At 41.5% G+C, this 20,537-nt stretch overlaps 1 protein-coding gene across 11 annotated transcripts in view; it reads left to right on the top strand.

The window, feature by feature from the left end:
- CCSER2 (coiled-coil serine rich protein 2) overlaps positions 1-20,537 on the top strand; it is a 1,037,685-nt gene that overhangs the window by 156,685 nt on the left and 860,463 nt on the right. The window lies entirely within an intron of this gene.

Consider the following 20,537-nt stretch of genomic DNA (forward strand, 5'->3'; position numbering starts at 1 on the left):
AGTTTCGAGGCAAAAGGACCGAAGGGAAAAAAAAGTCGAATGTACGTTTATTATTTTTTTGGGGGGAGGGCGCCCCCCAAACCCTAGTTTTTAGTGTAAAAAATATTTTTTTCTTATAGAAAAGCAATAAAAAAACATTTAAAAAAAATGCATTAGACTTTTTTTTTTCGGTCTTTTTGTTTTGAAACAATGTATTCGACCCTTTGACCGGACACCCAAATGGGAGCATGCTGCAAAAACGCCAGAAGCAAAGCAAAGGCTTCTGGGCGTTTGCATTTATTGGAAGGCAGCATCCACACCACTGAAGCCCAGTAAGACGCGGAAGAGATTAGTGTGAGCTGTAAAAGACAGAGAAGCAGAGGTGGTAAGAGGGAGCAAAACGCCAAGACTACAACCGGCTTGCCGCTGAAGAAGCCACATATGCCAGCAAGAGCCGTGAGTCCACCCAAAGGAAGAGGGGACACTGGGGCGTATTGGCAAAACTGCCAAAACTGATTAACTGTAAATGAAGTATAAGCGAGAATGAGCAAGTGAGCATTTCTTAGAGGCAGAACAGAAGTATAAGAGACTGTAAAGTTTGTACGTGTATGCAGAACACCATAAGAGAAGCCCTGACAGGATAGTGTACTAGGCGTATTCAAGACCAGATGGAACAAATATAGGAGACTATCAAGTCTGAGTGTGCGCGCAACACCCATACAAGCAAAGGCAGATTTCAGTCACAAGATTATATCTATGAAGAAAAGCCCTGGCAGGAGAGTATACTGGGCAGATGCAAGTGTCGTCTGTGTTCATGTGAGAAAACCTTGGCAGGAAGGCACATCAGACAATGTCAGGTTAAACAGTGTTCAATATAAAGTACCTAAGGAAGTCCTGATAAGGATATATCGGGACTAGCAAAAGGCTGTGGAAACCTATTAAAGAGGAGAGAACCTGGCAAGAGAGTACACCAGGTATCCTAACAAGATACAGATGCAGACTAACAGCCAAGTTGTTTTGTATACCAGTTGTGTTGTTCAAGAGAAACTGATGTTCTTGAATATAAATCGGAGTGAAGAGAAATCCAGGGGAAGGAAGCCACCCTTGTATTGTACTTGCCTTTTATATAGCGCCTTTTACCGTTATTATACTCTCAGTGCACTGGTAGTGGGAACGCTTTCGGGGACCGAAGTCCAGAGTGTTGGAATAAATGGAGTAAGATTACAATACATGTGTACCTTTGGCCCACTACTGCTTAGCAGGGCTGGCCAGGCTTTGGTGTCCCTCTAGAACAAGGAACTCCATCCTTCTGGAACTTTTTGTTTTGGAGTTACACATTTCCTTTTTGAACATTTGTATACTACTAAAAGCCAAAGACATTTTCCCTTGTCGCCTTTTAATTGATTTTATTTTAGAATGTGAGAGCCAGAATAGTACTTTGGACACAGGATGTTTTGTTTTGGACATTCTGACATTGATGCACTCAGTTTTGTTTGAGGTAGGGAAACAACTCTTAGAGCATGGACCAAGAGGCATTTCCCAAGTCCCTTTTTCTTTTGTTAATACAAGTGTATTGTTAAAATCATAAGTCTCTGTCAGTCTCATTCAAGGTTCCTCACACCAGTTTGCTCAATTTTGCTCAAGTAGGGTATTTCATTGGGATGAGATGGCCAGTGCTGCATCGTGTGTAAAAATGCGTTGTCTGGATGTGAATACCTGCATTTACTAAGAAGTAAAACGATAATGTGCTATTCTTCTCTGCAGCTTAGTAGTTTGATAAGCGTATAGTTAGAAGGTAGTGGGATTCGATCTAATTGGGTAATATATATCTGCCCCTGGTATTAGAGTAAACGTGTGATATTCCATGCCAAAAGTATCCTATCAAATGCAAATAATTGTTTGATTCTGCATACTCAAATGTACATTTGTAGAATTATATTAAAGTGAATGCACATCTTATAGTGAAATGTAGAAATCGTCTGCAATTAATACTAAATAAAATGTTATAACGGTGCATATAGTGTTTTGCTTGCAGTAAGCAATTATTATGTTAACTGAATAGGTTTTTCTGTGCACCAGGCCATGTGCAAACATCAAGTGGGCCTTGGTTAAGCTAGGGTTTCTTTTCCTGCATTGTATGGTCTTGGCAAAAGCCCTACATGAATGTTTGAAGTCCCTTTCTAAATAAGTATTCAAAAGGGAAGCCTTGAAAGACTGAAGGATTTGTGCAGCAGAGCAACACTTGGAACAGTGAATCGATCTCCTTGATGCTGCAAATCGGGGATTTACGCTTGATGAAACCACAAAGGCTTCTTTGAGTGGAATAAGTCCTAATGGGAGCTTGTCATGGCAATAAATTAAGACTGAGGGAAATAAGTCCATGTGGGCTCTTTGACTAGGTTCTTGTTCAAGAAAAATAAAACTAGCACTGTAGTTGGGCTAGACATGTATCACATTCATATAAGATAAGGGTGGTATGTGGATACAGCTATTTACGTCAGATTGTTAGCTGGCAAATTACTCACTGACCAAAAATAATTTGTCACCCTTTTGTACCAAATTACAATGACCTTTTCTGGTGGAGTTCGTCTATACACTTTTTTGCTACCTCATTTTTCCCGTTTCCTCCACGTACCATCTTTTTTCTCCTGCCTCCATAATAAGTACTGAAGTCTGCTAGATTTAGAAAGCATCAGTCACTTTTTCCTCTCACATTTTGTGGCCTTCCCATTTGCTGGCTCTTTGGTGTTGAAAAGTCAAGCCCTCTGTAGTCCACATTTCTGGTGGATGTCAGTGGTGCCAATGAGGGTTAGTCAAACTTAGTTCTACAGCAGTCTATGGCAAATTAATGACTTCTCCCTGGGAGTTTTGGTTGAGGAGCATTTTTATAGCGCTGAACTGTCTTTTTGATTGGTCCAAAGCCCTGCTGCGTTCTGAATTGACATTCATTGACACAATCAAGCAGCACATTACATTACGTTATATATGCAATTATAGTAGAGGTAACAATACAGATTCAACTTTGCTATTAACATTAATTTGTTTATATGCATGGTTGGTTTGGGCCGTGGCTTGCCTCTATTCAGGTTATATTTGGGTGTGCAAGGTCTCGCATTTGAGCATGACCGATCAGCAAATGAAGTGATGTTGCACCTAAGAATTATATATGCATGGACAGAGGTATTACAGTGCAGCTGATTGTAACTGAGTTTTGCAAAATAGAGAACGAAATCTAATTTGCCTCATTCAAAAGAGTTCCAAATACTTTACACCCACGCTCACACACCGCTCCAAGGCAGCATTTGCCCTCACCCGACAAGCAGATGCTTACCCTCCTCTTTCCAATTCAAGTGCTCTGTCCAGTCTTGGGGAACATGTGAGGATGCTTACCTATCAATTTGCCCTGAAAGTGGCGATGTCAACATGCTGCGGGGCGGGGAGGTAGAGAAAAGCATACAGAGAAACGAACGGAGGGATGTTGTGCTTCTCTTTCGGTATCCAGTGATTTAATCGCTGAAAAAAAGATTGAGGGGCACTCAATCGTTCTTGCGCACTACCTTCATGGCTCGTGGGCAGTCTCAAAACAGTGAATGGGAGGAAGAGGAGAGCAGTAAAATGCCAATGACCAAGATGCTTTATATAGTATTCAGCTTCTAGTGGTATGATTCAGCATTGCCCTAACCTTGCCCAAAAGATCAGTCTCTGCAACTTTGTGTTCCTGCAGAGAGGAGCGGTTTCCGTTTTGCTCTGCTGGTTGGTTGTACATCGCATTAGGCTGCAGTAGGGCTGTCTCACGGCCAATGTTCTCCTCTAATTATTTTTCTCTATGTGCGGAAACCGGTTGGCTGTTGTGCGCACATTATTTTCCAAGTTTGCAACGTACTAATGAGATAAGCCACTTCGTGAGCTACCGTCGCAGAAGAGAGTTTGGAAAGGAATCCCCTCTTCCCAGCCACTGCAATTCTTTAAAAATCTTAGAACACTTTTTCCAAACACGTAGTCTAAAATATCAGCCAGTCCAAGACTACAATATCTGCGACAGCACCTTGCAAACGTACTTCTGCGCAGAGAAAATGTCAGCCTCATTACGAGTTTGGCGATGAGTGGTAAAGTTGCAATGGAGTAACCACTACGCCAAATTACGATTTCGGGCCTGGAGTGGAACATTTGCTACCAGGAAAATAATGTAGTTAAATCCTCCAACTCGACGCCGAAATGGACTCCGTATGGACTCAATATGAATGGTTAATTACTCCGCCACCACCATTTGTAATCCGGCGGAAATCCCTCCGGACCAAGTGGCGGTAACAGTATTTCATTTGGGAGGTGATTCACACTCTGCTAAACTGTAAAACCCTTCTTGGGGTTGTCCTTTCTGTCTGTCTTTGCTCTAGCATGCAAACACTGCCTCAGGAAACCTTGACTAATGCTCTGAACGGGTGCCACTTGTCACCCAGCTCTGACTCCTGTAGGAATCTGCATAATGGAAAGCAGATTAACAACTGCCACCACGGACTATAGTACACCACCACTGGACATGTCACCTGTACTCACTCAGACATCAGGTTCCCCATAATGTTTTTACAGTGTGTATGCACATGATGGCCGTTTGGCTCTGGAACTGTTATACCAGCTGACAATTCCCCACCCCCTCCCCTTTCCAGTGTGGACCTAGGGGATTGCGGCACCAACTTGAAATTGCTTATCTCTTCACCCCCACAGAAAGCCCCATTCCTTGATTTCTCTTTGGAACTCCTCATCCTGCTGGTTCCCACGTGACTATCCGTGTTGTCTGACATGCAGCACCAGTGTGACCATAGCTGAGGACTTGGGATTTGCACCACCGGCAGGTAAAAAACTTGACCGGCGCTGGGAGATTAAATTTATAACTATAGTACCCAGCAATTATTGGTACTTGGACAATAACTCCACTCACTAGATATCTCTGTACCCCCCACAGGGTCCCAGACTAGGAGCCCTGATGACGGCGGACTTGTTACACACGAATACTGCCGAAACGTGAAGAGCACAGGAAAACTCTTGAATAATTTGCTTTCCTGTCTACAGAGGTTGCTTAACTATCCTCTGCCACGTTGGCAAAGATAACTTTGATCTCAAGACCCTGGAACATTCATTGTCAATTTGAAACTAGATCTAATCTAAGGGCAACTCCAAAATCCCTTAGGCACAATAGAGTAGTGGACTTGTTGAATAACTAGTCGACACCCTGGCCAAAATACTTAGAATTGTGGTGCGTTTAATAAGCACTTTTATCTTTTCCTCTGAATGTATGTGTTACCATTTTGTCAATGCAGTATAATTGACACTGGCACACCATTATGTACATCATGCACTGTTTTGTTGTTCTTTCCAAGAAACTGTGGTAATTTGTCATAACTGTTGGTTCTGATATTATTTTTGTCACAACTGTCTAACATTTGTTTATGATTTTTGCTGAATGGAATAAATATATGTTTACTAACACTGAGCAGAATGATACAGTGGGTGGATAGTATCATGTTCTGATTGATTCTCAGGATCTCTAACTTAGGAGACCTAACCTGCATAACTGTTAGACAGACTTAACCCTCAGGATCTTTCTACTAAACTATACCTCACTTTTGATTAGAGGTAGCAAGGGTGCACTCACTTGTTCTTATGACTCTAAATGAACACAATTATTTTGCAGTGCATACAAGATTATTGGCAATATACTCCACCCTTATATCATTGTGTAGGATTACACAAGTGCTCAGTGAAACTGTTTTTTGTGTAGAAGCGAGTTACCATATAACGTGTGAAGGTCTATGCCCAAAGGAACTCTGAACACTTGGAAACAATACAGATTGTGTGAAAAGCATTCTCCTGTCTGGATACCCGTGCCCTGATACTACGGATGTATAATCCCAGGCATAGTCCATACCCATTATCCCTTGTAGGCTAAGTTAATTATATTGCAATGTTGCTTTCTCCTTATGGGGTAATGTTAGTAATGCTAAAGTAGGAGACGCTGAGCATCGCATTTGTCTTTTCATAATCTTTAGACCACAAATTAATATTTTAGTTGTATAATGCGTTAACTTACAAGGGGGCTGCTTCAGAGCACTTGCGTGATATATGTACAAAGAGGAGTATGGGATTTGGTTACACATCCAAGTAGCCTGCTTACTTAGTCAGTATCCAATATTTGAGCTCGTAGTTCGATTATATAGGGTGGGTGACACTTTCGGTAAGGCACGATGAGTAACTGAAATTCTGGCGCTTGAACGTTATTCATGTTACAACAAACATAAAACAAGTGGATGTAGGTACACGTTTGCTAACCTTTCACAGAACCAAGAGATGAAGAGTCAAAGTTGTCCGGTAGTGACTTAATGTACTCTGGGGCAGAAGTTAAAGTCATAAGGTAAAAGTGTGGTAGAGTCAGGTTTAGGAGTCATGGGTGGGGAAGGAAATGGTTTTGCTAATGTGTGCAGGCATATCTTGGTTAGATTATTCAGTTCATGGAGCAGTTTTTCATATTAGTTTTTAACCTCTTGTGTTGTATTTTGCTGTTAGGGATTTTAGGTGCATAGTAGTGTAATCCAAATGAGCAGAGTATCAAGACTAGTTGCTTATTTTAAGAGAGAACATTTCAGGTAATTGCTGTGGCTTGTGCCAAATTAAATCTTTTTGAATAGGTGAGAATTGTCTGTGTGCGCTGCTATGTCTTCTGAGCGGCACCCAGAAGGAAGCTGGGCAAGCGCACATGCGCACAGTTTAGAGGGAACATTGGGAGTCACGGCTGTTGAAGGTGGGATGCAGTGAGGGAGTAGTGGAGGATGCAGCACAACAATCCCTTGTGCTTCAAATGGTGACTCTTAAGACACTCATCAGGCCTGGCGTGTGGCACACAGTGAAGGTGAAACAATCACATTTGAATGCATTCTGCAACATTCCAGCAAGACAAAGATAATGTTACACTTGGGAGAGGTTTTGGAGCAAGGGCAATAAAATGCAGTAAAGTGTTGCTCTTCCATCAGGACTATACATTGCAACCTGATCTTGCACATAACTAGCCAATGCTTGTTCAGCTTATTAGATAGTGGAATGTGAGCTTGGTTGTGCCCGGGCCCTAAAGATGTAACATTATCAGACGCCTGCCTGTCTGATTTCATTAGTTTACTGTCTTTGGTGCAGTAAAAACCATGTTTTGGCTGAACATGTTACTGATTTAAGCAGAACATGTTATATGCCTAGAACACTTAGGAAAAGAGGGCTTGTTTTTTTTCTTTCTTTTAGTCTGACTTTATCTTCATCATTTACACCCTCTTATCTGAGGCAATTTGAGTAGATGACAGTTTCACGCACCACGGGAGGGAAACCTGTTGGACACACCATCCTACAAAAGTCTTCTAACCCTACTTGTCCTCGTAAACTGCTGGCCAATTTGTTGCCAACTGTAGCTTTCCAAGCACCATTACACCTGTTTGAATGTGTCACAGCTGAAGGTTCGACAGACCACTCCAAGCAACGATAGGTCACTGCTTCTTTATTAGTTACACAAATAGTCAAAGGATTAAGTTTAACTTAATTCTAAAGTGGACACAACTTAGTCAAACCTCTCTTCGTCTTGTGGTCCCTGCACTAACCTAATTTCTCTGGGGCTGGGAGGATAGCTCACAGGCAATGCACTTGTCTTGGAAACAAGACCACGCAGAGCAGCACAGGTTCAATACCCCGTCCAGATCTTAGAGGCTGAATATGTATAGTATGTATAATATATATGAAGCGCAATATAAAAAAAGCAATATAATTTTAATTTTTTTTTTCTCCTCCAGGCCCCACAAACGGGTCCACCTTCTGAATGGGAAGAAGTCCCGTAGGGTCTAGGCTTTATAGCGCTCAGAACGTATTTCATGGTCCTTTGCAGGGTTTGTCTTTGCTCTCCTTGGAATAATCAGGATATTGCATTGTTTTTTCTGGACTTGTCAGGTTACTTGCTCTACCACTCTTTGGTGCTTTTGGTCATCAGACCGGGAGTTCGTTGTCAAACCTTTGCAATTCTTGGGCAACAGAGTTGAGGGCTGTAAACCCCTCTGCCCCCCTTTTGTCATTTGTGGGCTGTTCTGCTAGTAGGGCTGCTGAACTCCCAGATGATTCATGAGACCTTTACACCACAGGTTTACTTTGGTTAGACTTGGTTTGGGGCCTTCCCTCGTATTCCTCTAAGTCCCTCACCTCCTTTCTCCTCTCGTCCACTCCTCTTTCTATTCCTCCTTTCTTAGCAGCTCATTTCTGTCCTCTGTCCCCTGTTGTTTCTCTAGTTTTGTCTACCAAACCCTATGTTCTTCTTCTTTGTGCACCTTCCCTCGTTTTCTTGGCTTCTCCCTCACACACGCTTTCACACTTTTCCTCACCTTTCACCGCCCTCACCCCATCTACCTCTAGAGGTTTTTGCTTTTTGTCATTGAGAAGTGAACTGCTGGGCCTGCAACTGACATCCCAGTGTATCTGTCTAATCCCCTTCACTTTGGTTTCTTCTTGTTGCAATTTGGCTCTAATACCCAAATTAAGCATTTTCACCACAGACTAACATGCCGGACGTATTGGCAGCAGTGAAGCAGAGACTGTTTTGGTTATCCAGTGTGCTTCTATTGGCACATAGCACTATTTACTAGCGCCTGCTACTTCAAGATATTGTTGGCTCCAGAAGGTAGGTGTGAATTGCCCATCGATTACACTGAAGTTGTGAGGATTTGCACACTGGTTTAGACTCTTTACTCAAAATCAATTTTCTCCGACACCTACTTTCTGTAAGTGGCTCCAGTACATTTTGAAATGAGAACCGTTACTGTACTAGTCGAAAATGGTGCATTTTTCCAATATATCTATCTTTATATCGGTGAGACCATTCTCATTGCCTATATTAATACGTGGAGTGCAAACATAGAATGCTGACAGCCAAATGGGATTCAGGCCTTCTGTGTATTATTCTCTGGAGTGGGCATGGATCCTGAATTGCACTCACCAGGCTGGACGGTCAGAGCTCTTCCCACTCCAATTCACTGCTCCTCTTCCCACCTTTATGGACCTACATTTATGCCAGAGCTGCCTTCTGTGTTTTGCTGTGCTTTTGCCTCTTTCCCTTTCTCCGCCAGCCCTTTAGGCAGTCTAGAAATAGATATAGACTACTACTTGCAGTCTACCAAGCGTCCCTATCACAATGTTTTTTTTTTCTTTTGAACTCCAATCGTACCATCAACTATCACCTGCTAATATGCTTATTGCCTGCATTTATTGGGGCAGTACAGGAATTTATGTGCCTGTGTGCGTGCTCACTTAGCTTTGACCCATAAATCGAACTTCCTGGCACATACCTCCCCCTAATGTCTGCAGCCCTCGTCAATAATGCTGAATTTGGACTGTGTTGCTCCGCAGCAGCAATTTCAGAATCTCAGAAGGCAGGCTTTCAGTGGAAGTGTTTTCAAACCTTCAAAAATGGCTACCTCGCTATGGTAGAGGGGACTGCCAGAGCTGTGTACTGGTGACATGGCCAGTTTTTTTTAAAGCACTTTTCCATTCACTGAGGCATATTTCTTTGGGATTTCGTTTACATTCATGTAAAGCCGCTCTCAAGGTTTTTTTCATTAATTAGTTTAATTGATTTATCCGTACAGGTACTAGTGGCAATAATGACTTGGGTGGCATGGTGTGCCTGCCCTTATTACTCGAGTGGCTGGTGGTGCTCATTCCCAGTACAGCATGCCATGGCTACCATTATTGCCAAAGTATGGGCTGCTGTTTGGTGTTAGGATATTTGAAGTACAGTTGTTCATCACGTAGTAGCTTTTTCATTCAATCTCCCGTTTCTGCCGCAGAGTCTAGGAGGACGTTTCGAATTGGGTCATGCTCTGGCATTTGTACCCTGTTATGCTTATGCCTGCTCCCCAAATAAATGTTGGAGAACTCCCGTGAGTGTGTAGCAGATATTCCTTTCAGTCCCCTTTTAATACTGATGGCCTTAAATTCTAGTCACCCGTGGTGCACTTGGGTGATATCTATCTTATCAAGAACCTTGTTTCCATCTAACATTGTTATCAAACAGCATCATCTCAGTTCCTCTGTGAGTAACGATCATCCTTTTCGCTTCATAGTGATTAGGCCTCTGTTTACTGTCGAACAGAACATGAAAGCTCTCCAGCTCAGTCTCTGAAACATGAAGTAGTTAGAAAATCCCAATGATATTTTTAATGCTGGAGTTTAAGAATAGTACGGAACGTCTCTAAAAATGGGGAAAGATTTGATGTTGATTTTAAGAAAAGTTGCTATATATTGCCAATTCCTCAGACCAATGGAAATGTCGTTTTGATTTGAGTTTGAATTTAGATACTGTGCTAGGGCCTTTCGTGTTAGGTTTTACTATGTTGAGCTCAGCTTGTTATAGGGCAACCCCCAGCTGTTGTGCCACTTGTGCAGCACATTGCCTTGACATGAACCCTACCATCTAAAATGGGTGAACATTTCAAGTAGAAAGCTACTAGCCGGCATAAAACACACTTGCCTGGCCAGTTCTTCACATTCATACAACACAATGTTGTAGTCGCCAAGAGTCCAATGTCGCTTAATGATGCCTATTGGCAAGTGCACATCTTGAAGGCTGCTCCAATGAGTAATTGAACCAATAGGTTCTTGCCTTTGGTTGAGGACAGAGTCCCACCACATTGTGTATCAGTTGCTTAAAGTAATACCTATACAAAGTATCATTCCTTTTTTAAAACACATATGCGAATAATACAGTTAATGAGCAATTTGGAGTTAATTTACGTTATGGATGCTGGAAAAGAGAGAGTCAAAAACTACCCCTGACCAGGGACGCATTATAGATAGGTGCGGAAAGCAGCAAAAGCTAGGTTTAATAAATACTAGCAAAGGAGAGGTCACAGAATAAGGATGATGAATTCGTACAAAAAGGCTTTAATTAATATTGGACAAACATCTAAATAATGTAAACCTATAACTCAACATATAGAGTAACACCGTTCTTTGTACTTGGTGAAGCTGATGGGTGATCCTGCTGTGGCTAGGATCTGAAAAAAGGGCACTTGATTACCCAATGGTTGCTATAGGAGGAGTAGAACTTTGCAGTGTAGAAGGTATAGAACATACCTTGTAGGGATCATAAAATAACCATTAGCACAACATAACATAATGAGATCGGGCCGCGTTCACTTGCCGATTCCCGTATGAGCACAGTAAAAAGATACTAGGTAAGTGCGGTCAGCGGATTTGAGCCGAATTCTGACACCTATTGACGAGCAGTACAGTAGTATCAGTATACACTTTATTTACATTTTAGGACAACGCAAATTTAGACCAGCGCTACCGTATTCCAGAAGGAACCGTGATATCACGGGTAAGAAGGCGCACTATTGTAACGCCAGATGTGTGTGTGTGTGTGTGTGTGTGTGTGTGTGTGTGTATATATATATATATATATATATATATATATATATATATATATATAATTTTTTTTTTGTTTTTTTGAGCAAACACGTATTTCCATACACTTTGACCAGTTATCAGTAGATTAAATACTGACTGGTCGATTTATTATTTCTTTAGAACAGGCGCTGAGTGAAGCGTTGGCAGGTCAGTCATTACGAATGCCATTTGTTTATAATTATCCTCACTGTTCCCTCTCAGTTTTCTTATCTTTTCACAACCTCATTTCATCTGTTTTCCGAACATTGGATATGCATACAACGTATGTATCGATTATTTTACAATGTAAAATGTAATGAAATGCATTGCAATCAATTGCTCTTGTTTTTGAGGAAACCTCGTGGATCTTTAATATGAAATACGGCATTGGATGGCTTGTTTTGTCCATATGGCGGTCATTTTCATTTGACACTGTTGGAACTGCCGTATTACCTCTCTGTTCTTTGAATTCTCAATTTCCAAATTATGTTTGGGTATGCCATTATGTAAATACAATGATTATTTTGTACATTAGATTTTCTTAAAGAGATGCAAGTCATAATTTGCTGGCCCTGATGAAGGATATTGCTTCCGAAATGTAATGGGCAAAATAAGAGCCATTTTTTGGTCCCAAAAGCATCTGTACTAAAAAGAAAAGTAAACCAAAGCGATTTTATATCGCTTATCAGGAATAACATTATTTGAAACCATCTATATGTTTCTCCAAGCTAATTAATTCTTTCAAATCACAATGAATTGAACATACACCACACAATAGTGGTATTAGGGAGTGCAGCCCGCACCGCTGGCTTCACAGCCAAGGTCTTTTTTTCTCTGGATCTTAAAATAACCCTGGGTAAATGAGTGCTGACTGTTATTGCCGCGGTGGATTAGATCACTGCGCTAATGACCAATGCATGTAGGTGAAGTAGCATAGGCAGAGCCGCTTGACACCTAAAAGGAAAGGTAAACGTCAGCCAAAAAAAGAAGAAAGGGAGCACTGTGATCGGCGTGACTCGTGCCGGGAACGTCACTGTGGTCGCTGGAGTGCGAGTGATAGCCGTGGTGAATATCTGTTATTGATGATAGTTCACAGGGGTATGGTGAGCCAATGTGAGGGGGAGAGTGGGCGTCCATGTTTTAAGTCTCTTAAGCAGGTTGTGGAACTCAATGGTAAAACTGCCGGGTTGTAGATCCGATGGTGCGGAGGTGGGTGGAAGGGACCACGACTTGAGTGGTATGGAGAGCTCAGAGCAGTGACTGTGATTTATCTACGGTCATGCGTGAAGGTAGCGAAATTAATACATTTTCGGATGGGGGTGCTAGCGGTTGACACAGACCCGAAAAATAGGACCTGTCAAGGTGCGGGTCAGAGAATTGGTCAGAATGGTGCAAAAAAGCTGGGCATGGCTTATCTTGTTCGAGGTGCTGTTGAGCTGTAGCTGTCTTCGCTCACGGGCAGTGAAAAGGCTACGCGCATGCATATCGCGAAGGAGCTCTGACGTTCATGCATTCAATGGGGCCGATTGAATGAGAAAACTTTATTTTGCTGAATAGGGTTACCGCATGGGTATTTCATGAATTGGATGCAGTCGTCAGTTTTAAAAACTAGGGAGCGGCAGGGCGAGTCAATGGAAAACAATTGTTTCATTGAGGGAACCATTGTGGTATGGTGTATTAATTACATTGGAGTGCCATTTCACACAAATGCAGAATAGAAGCACAAGGAAGTCCTTTTCTGTTGGTTTAGCACTATTCAGTACTGATTCATATCATAGTTGCACAAGTTGTAGACACGTGAATATTATCTCATAGTGTGACATTATGAACGTAAGCAAGAGAACTGTAATTAGTTATTTTACAATCTCTTATGGCACAATTTATCAGGTGATATAGTTCTGCTTGTCGTTATCATGGCGTCTGATTTGACACAGTAAATGACAAATATTCATTGAGTCTGTTGTGTACTTCACCTACATGCATTGTCATTAGCGCAGTGATATAATCCACCAAAGGCAATAACAGCACTCATTTACCCAGGGTAATTTTATGATCCCTACAAGGTATGCTCTATACCCTCTATACTATAATGATCTACTCCTCCTATATCAACCATCGGGTAATCAAGTGCCCTTTTTTCAGATCCTATCCACAGCAGGATCACCTATCACCTATCAGCTTCACCAAGTACTAAGAACGGTGTTACTCTATTCATTTGATTTCACGAGACGACACCCCTAAGGTAGGTCCCGGACTTGCAGCATCTTCTCTCTTGTAATATAAGTCACCTCCTTGGTCACCCTGACACACATCATGTCATCTCTCCACAGGTACCTCACAATACCTGCCTTCCACCGACCCTGTCCTGATGACAGTTCGGTCCCTTCAGACAACTGGCCCAAATCCAGCACCCTCTGTTGGTTATTGGTGTTCCGAACCAGAAACACCCATTGTTTATTGTGTCGACAATTGCGTACAGCTATTACTGAGTAGTACATGAAAATGCACAAATAATTCTGCTACTAACACTCACAACAATGTGTAGCTAATTTTGTCATTGTACCTTTTTTCTTTTTTGATTTATGTTCATGTTTTTTAGGCCTCATGTTGAGTTATAGGCCTACATATTTTAGATGTTTGTCTAATATTAATTAAAGCCTTTTTCTACGGATTCATCATCCTTATTCTGTGACCTTTCCTTTTGCTAGTTTTGTTAAACCTAGGTTTTGCTGCTTTCTGCACCTATCTATAATGCGTCCCTGATCTGGGGTAGTTTTTGACTCTCTCTTTTCCACTGTGCAAACCCACCCTCCAGAGTCGGGCCCCCCTTCAACAAAAAAGAGGGTACCCTTGCCGCACTTATATTCTGCTCAGTTTGCATACATTTTTAACAAATGGACTTCTATCTTTAACCAGTACTAGTTAAAACTCTGCTGCTTATTTTTCCATATAAGCATTCCATGGTTCCTGATGAAATGGACAAGCTGGTCTACCTGTAGAATCAATAGGAGTTGAGGTCTAAGACAGCTAGTATTAAAACCACATTAGTACAATGGTACATTTTCCACTAAACAAACTGGTTGTTATGGAGACCAACTCGTTTGAAAAGTTGAGCAGAGAATAACATAGTGCCTGCAAGTCAACACCTCGCAAAAGCTTAATCTAGGTTGCTGTTAGAAAAAACAAAAGGTGATCAACAGAAAGCTGTGAATTAATCATAGCCATCGGAAATCCCTCCATGCACAGTTCGTTTTTTTTTTTTTTTTGCAGCTAATTTTGAACATTGCAGAATGGATTCAGCCACATGCAAGACAGACTTGGCTGAAAGGGGAGAAATCCATCACAAATTGCTAGGCTGTGTGATGGGTGCAAAAGAAAACACCAACACGACCAACCTCATTATTTATAGTCTCATTCGAATAGGTGTTTGAACACCTGAAGACCAAAGAGTATATTTGTATTCCTGTCACACATGCCTTGTTTGTATTTGCGTGTCATTTATCTACGTGCTGACCTAAAACACCAGCCAACTTGGCCTTGTGCATCTGTACACTTACATTCTGGCTACTGTGGTAAATGTCAATTTGGGGGCAATTCGGTTTGCTAATGGTGCGGGGGCATAATTGTAATACTTGGAATATGGCTATCCATGGGTATAGTACTGCAATATTCCAACTGTACGCATGGACAGGACCTCTTTTTAAAAATCCCTCTTTGCTGTCATTATGTAGTTTTTTTCTCAGTAGGGCCAGTGCTCGACAAAAATGAAAATAAATAAAAAATGAGCGCACCTAACCACAGGCATTAATGCTAAATTATAAAGTGGCCCTGCCGTCTTACCCTTTACTTGTCACTGTGACACCTGTGTGTTTTCATATTTTCCTGTCAAATTTGTATCATTAAATTGAAAGGATGCAGTGTCAATGAGTCATTGAAAACCTAACGTTCCGTCAAACCCTTCCATGACGCCGTGATGTTCTGCCGCTTGCACTAAGTATGTAGAAGGATGTGAAAGTCTTAAAATGTATTTGGCTCTGTTAAGAAATGTAAACGCCTGTGCAGTCATTTTTCTGAACAATGTGTCGATGAGTCTCCATTACCTCCACGCCCTCCCTCATCATAGCATTTAAGGAGAAGAGTAGGACTAGGATTTACACAGATTACAGGTGAATATTCCGGTCATTAATGCCCCTACAGTTATTAAGCCACGATAGCTTGTCCTTTCAAGATTTATTGGCTCACCCGTATCCTAGTTTTGACCCTCCTGCCAAAAGCGTTTAGTTACGAGCGAATGCAAATAGTTTGTATTTTCTTGTGTGCGACTACACAACAAAAAGATGCGGTGACTGGTACTGGGTTTCATTGTTTTCAGGCTGCATAGTGAATACGTTTTGAATATTGTCTTTACACAATATTCACTTTCGTTCTGGAAATAAATTACTAGCAAAAATTGTGTGTAAACCTTTTGGGCTAATGCACTTTGACAAAATTTGCTGCAGCCTTGTGTTCTCGTGCACAATGCAACGATAGCATCAATAATGTATATCGATGCTGCCCCTGTGTGGAAGAACTGACTTCACTCGTTCTCCAATTACCAAATTGCCCTGGTGATATGCAAAAGGGATGTTGCAAATTGTCCTAGTGTGCTGGCATTATATCACAAATAGCAGCAACGTTTTCTTTTTAAATGTTGCGTTTGCTAAAGGAAACAATTTAGCATCCCTTATCGCCCTTGAATTCTTGGTGCTGGCGAAACATGGGGAATGATTTGCTCTCCCTCTTCCTTGGCCCTACCCTAACAGCATAGCGCCTTATCGCTTCTAGGAGTATTAATCTGAGAATTTATTACGTCCTAGGTGTTTATATACAGCTAAAAATTTCACACTTGAAAGATCAAGTAATTAATAATAGCCAGTCTTATTAACTTGAAAAGAATACAACCAATGCCGTTTCATCACTTTCAGCAAAAGACATCTCAAGGATTGCATCCCATCAAATGCTACTAAACTTCGTATATAAAACAATTTTGCCAATCTCATTTGAATAGGTAAAAGCTATTTGAATCTGATTATGGGCTGCGCTTCTCGGTCAAGACTTATGGTAAAATCGGTTTATGCTATCAAAGTGTATTGTTCTCTGACCTAAGGTGGTGATTTACCACAGTATTAAATATTTCTAGCTCAACATGCTGATTCCTCTCAAGCATTTATGTGTGTGGCGTCACACAGCGAGTGCTCTTTTTAATGCAGTGGGAGCTAGTCTTGCTGAAGTGATCTCACGGGTTTATAGTGAAAATGTCGACTGCAAAAACGTCGAATAAAGAGTGTAGAATTTTTTTTTTTTTTCGAATTCCTCCCTAACCCCCTGTTTATTTTTACTACCTAAACCCAAAAAAACATACAAATAAAAAAAAGAAAAACGCATTCGGATTTTTTTTCCACTTTTTTTTCGACATTTTTGCATTTGACTTTTTTTCTCGATATTATAACTGGATACCGATCTCGCGCTTATCTGCTGCAACTGCGCTCACAATCCCACAAGAAACAGTGTTGGATATTGGTGATGAGTAAGCCTGTGCTCGAGTGCAATTTCAGTGAACATTCAGAGTATGAAGGAAGCTTGAAAAAGCAGGAGACCAGGGAGGGAACCCGATCTAAATATTTTGCATGAAATTGATAAAGATAATTTGCTTACAACACTTTCTCCAGAGCAGGCTTTCCTCTCCTTTGTCTATTGAGGATCTAGGTGTGCTTGCCCACTCTCTATGCCATACCCTTAAATTATTTACCAGTGTTTCCGAAATGGATACTGCATTTGGAAGTAGGCAGTGGTTAGATGATTTAACAGCAGAAGCAGCTGGTATGACTTGCTCTGTCAAGCTGCTTTTTTACATCTAGAATTTGACGATTGGGTCTGCCAGACGATGATTGCACATTTTCAGGATCAAAATGATCCAGGACAGACACAGGATGTAATCCTAGAGTGAGAGCAAAAACAGAGTTGGGGGGCTGCAGTAATAAAGATGTGAGAAAAAATGTGAAGACTATTTAGCGTCCTGGACCATACAACACAGTGTGCTATGATTATGCTAAGCTATTGGTTAATATATAGCATAATAGTTCTGCGTTTTTGCACATGTTTTCAAGGTAGTGCTTCAATTATGCAATTCCTACCCTTTTCGGTACTGACATTTGTTCCACTGTACTGTGAGAAACACATCTGACAGATGGCAAAGAACGGTCTCACCCAGATACAGAAATGGGCTCCTTGTCAACAGATTGCTTTGCCTCACTTCTCTTACAGCAAAAAAGAGATGCACTCCTGCACCATCTGTGAAATCCCTCAACCTCCACCATGATACTGTAACCACTGAATGCCTTCCTATGTGAATGGATGGCATACATTCGTTCTACCAACACAATTGTCTGCAAACAAGCCAAGTCAATGACCTCAGTGTCAGGCTTATGACACTGCACTGTAATCTCTGCAATCTTAAGTGGGAGAGGTTAAACTTGACACGCTGGGGTAAGATTAGTGTGATCAAAATGACCATGCTCCCAGTTGCTGTATATATTTTTTAGTATGCTTCTTCTTTCGATTACAGGCAAACTGCTTTTGGACATGCATAAAGGGTTCAATTATTTCCTCCAGGGAGAGAGTGGGAATGCAAGGAGTCTGAAAGATGTCCTTCTGATACCAGTATGAATGGGTGGTCTTGGCTTTCCCCGTTTAAGCCTGTATCACACTGCTTTCTCATTGCGTACCCTGCATTACTGGCTCGTGTTGGATGATGCAGATTGTCCTAATTGGGTTGTTATTGAGAGAGACTGTCAATCCTACTACGCTGGATTGTTTACTTTCCATTGAGGAAAAACATCTGGTTAACTTGAACTTGCCAACGGTTAAGCATGTCCTAAGGGAATGGAAGAAGAATTGCTACGTCTGCGATGTGAAGTATCTGCTTGGTTCTGTCTCTTTGAGCCCAAAGGTCCTTTAAGACGACGAAACAGTATCTGAGATGGATGTGGATGCAGATCTTACTCATGACCGATAATCAGACTGATTCAGGAAGTTGGCAAAAACACAACTGTTTTAATAACAATTCTTTGAAATAGGGAGTACAATGGACATTACAGACGCTGCAGAGTTCGCTCACGAGTCTCTCAAACATTACATGAAAAAACACAACTTTATACAAAAAATTCGTCATGAGTGATGTCATACTATGTGGCAAAATAAGAACCTATTGGGGTTTATAATGGGCTTAAAAAGAACATTTAAGTATACTTTCTTTAAGGGCTGGGGTTGTGATTGTATCTCTAAGGTCAAGTGGACAACTAAGCCCACCCCAAGTGCAAGTCACCTTCTGCGTCATACTAATGCATGACGTTCTATTGGCTTCTCAAACTATAGGGCTCCTTGCTACGTGTCCCTCTACAATTGGTTGGCACGATTGTACCCTTTTGGAATATTCCACTCTCTAGCAGCACACAAACTGGTACCCCAGGTGCTAGAAGGTTGGCCTAGTTATGCCTCCCCACCCAATTAGCCCAACATCCATCATCACTCCTGCTGTCTACCTGTCAATTAGTCTTTGAACTCGGCCTTGCAATAGCCTCTCGTCTCTGGGAATAAAAGGGAGTGAGAGCATGGCCTTCTCTTCTGGTCTCGGTGTAGCTTGCCCCAAAGTCTATTTTCATCTGACCATGTGACTGGAGACCACGTTTTCAGCTCCTTCGTTTTATTTAATACTATTAAATAAAGAAAACCTGGCACTTCTAGTGTTTTTCCGTTACACCTCAAACAGGAGCTCGGCTCGCACATTCATTGAATCTTCTCAAACAGATAACCAGGCTCTTGACGGCCCCAATTCTTTGCACTGGGCCAAGCAAGCCTTCTCAAATCTCCCTTCACTGTTAGCTGTTCTATTCTGCTGCACCACACTTCCAACCCTTCTATTTACGGGGTCCAAGTTTGCTAAAATGAGTTGTGGAACATCCAGATTCTACATGCACTTATATATATTGGAGGCACCACCTGCCGTCTATTCACTACGTATAGCCAACTTTATGATTACTTCGTCTACTTGCGTTACTAAAACAGCTTTGCATTTTCTTCAGTGCTTCTCCGCACATGGAATCTTCACTTTGCTCCCAAAATGTTGCTTAATTCGCTATTTCGCCATCAGATTCTATAGGGTCTATATACTTTCTTCGTTAGCATCTCTTCTGGGTGCGTCATTTCTGCTTAATGTGACGTCACCAAACTTCTCTTTTACTCATCTTCACATTTCTTCCGGAAATTCCTTCAGAAGACCATCATTTCTTCAGGTATACATCATATAGGGTTTTCTCAATGGATACCTTGTTTCGAGGACTCTTTGTGGTATAGGTACCATTACTGGCTTTGCGGATGTCGCAATTTCCGGCTGCCAACATATAGTCAGAATGGGTGCGGGAATTCCAGTAGTTATAGAAAAGCCTGGCGATACAACCACACTCTCTCATTGGTTTCTTGGCAAAAAGCTCGGATCTGGAGATTGGGACAAGTATATGATAGCCATTCCATGCTTGTTTTTTTTTTTTTTTTTAAATTTAAATATGGACTGCGGTCCTTAGAAACCCTCTGTTATCAGGCTCTAAGTAACATTTTGAGGTATTGTTTGCCTCTGAATGCCACATTGCATGACATACCGTTGATTCTGCATTTAGCTAGGAATATGTCACTTTCTGTTTCCTTAACTCATGTCACCGGCAGGGTTTGAGATGGCTTCTCAGTGTGGTAGTAGTACTTGAAGTTCTGATTCAGGATATGCCTTTTTTGATTGTGAATGGAGTTGTATATGCTGTAGGTATGATTGATCTGGATTTGAGGTATGCCCAGCAAAGGGGTTCTCACTGTTGTTACTGGTCTCCATCGAAAAGGAAGCATTGTAAGCTTAGTCTAAGTGACATCTCTTGGAATTGCAGGAGAGGTGGGCACCATTTTACATATGGTTTGACTCTGTTGAAAAGTTCAACCTTTTTTGGGGTGGGGGAGGAATAGTCCTTCAGCGTGTTGACCTTGTGTGGAGTTTTTCTCTCCCCCGTACACTC

The sequence above is a fragment of the Ambystoma mexicanum genome, chromosome 8 (genome assembly GCF_040938575.1).
Source record: "Ambystoma mexicanum isolate Mex_15411 chromosome 8, UKY_AmexF1_1, whole genome shotgun sequence".
Lineage (NCBI taxonomy): Eukaryota > Metazoa > Chordata > Amphibia > Caudata > Ambystomatidae > Ambystoma > Ambystoma mexicanum.